Consider the following 1,481-nt stretch of genomic DNA (forward strand, 5'->3'; position numbering starts at 1 on the left):
CCCTGGAGGACCAGCTAACTATAGGCTAAACAAGTCACTTCCTCCTAGTTTAGCATTCTGTAGCCAGCCAACTGCGTCTGGGAAACTGACAGAAGGGGCAAGAAGACCTTCTTCAATATTACATACTCAGAGGTATACTGCCCCTGAACAGGAAAGCTTAATTTAGGTATTATGGCTGGTAAAAAGAGGTTCCATGGTGGAGAAGAGGAGAAATAGGCAAAGAGTGGAAAGAAAAATGAAGTGCAAGTGGTTTGGCAGGGTGTGTGGTCTCAAAGCACACTCACTTTGAAGAGTACCAGCTGACACTGTCTTCTACTATCTCTCATAGCACCTTGTGTAACTGAGTCATACTGCCTTTCTATCTTTACATAAGAAAGAGGGGGGGCCTGCTCCACCCCTTCATACAGACTATGGGATATACACAACCACTTAACTTTAAAAGGGGTAACTTCTCTGAAATGACGGGACATGTGAAGAGGAAACTGAAAGGAAAAGTAAAAAGGGTCAAAACCACTGGGGAAGTTTGGAGACCATTTAAAACTACAGTCCTAGAAGCCCAGATAAAATATAAACCACGGGTTAGGAAAGGCACAAATAGGTGTAGAAAAAGGCCTGCATGGTTAACAATCAAAGTAATGAAAGCTGTAAAAGGTAAGAAGGATTCCTTTAAGTTGGGGGTCTCAAACATGTGGCCCAGGGCCGGATTAGGCCCCCAGAAGGCTTCCAATCAGGCCATCTCCTGCTTCCAGTTCTGCTGCTGCTGCTGCTGCATCAGAGCTTGCTTCACCAGACTCTCTTAATCACTCAGCCATTTCATGTTTTAACCTGGGTCCTAGACTCAGAATTCTGAGCATGAGATTTCTGTGGTGAATGTCAATAAATCAAAAGTAGGTTTGCAGCTTACAGAGCTAATGTTTTAAGCATGTTTTTATTTTAAGTTAAAAAAAATCTTTGTGTTTGTGTTCTTTATAAAGTTTATGTTTCCACTACCTAGCATTACATTTTATGACACACATGGCCAGGCCCAACAAGGTCTCATTTATGTCAGATCTGGCCCTCATAACAAATGAGTCCGACACCCCTGCGTTAAGTGGTGGAAAGCTAGTCTCAGTGAAGTTGATAAAAGAAAACACAGGCTGTGGCAAATAAAATGCAAGTCTGTGATCAAGCTGGCAAAAAGGGAATGTGAGGAGCATATAGCAAAAAACGTAAAGACCAACAATAAAACTTTCTTCAAACACATTAGAAGCAGGAAACTGGCCAGGGAGGCAGTGGGGCCCTTGGATGACCGAGGGGTAAAAGGAGTACTGAAGGATAATAGGGAAATGGCTGAGAAGCTGAATGCATTTTTTGCCTCTGTCTTCACTGTGGAAGATGAGTGCCGATTTCGGGAGGGGTGTTGAAAGACCTGAGTCAGATTGAGGTGATGAGAGAGGAGATTCTACAACTGATAGACAACTTAAAAACGGATAAATCACCAG

Source organism: Gekko japonicus, unplaced genomic scaffold (genome assembly GCF_001447785.1).
Source record: "Gekko japonicus isolate JY-2015 unplaced genomic scaffold, Gekko_japonicus_V1.1 scaffold880, whole genome shotgun sequence".
Taxonomy (NCBI): Eukaryota; Metazoa; Chordata; class Lepidosauria; order Squamata; family Gekkonidae; genus Gekko; species Gekko japonicus.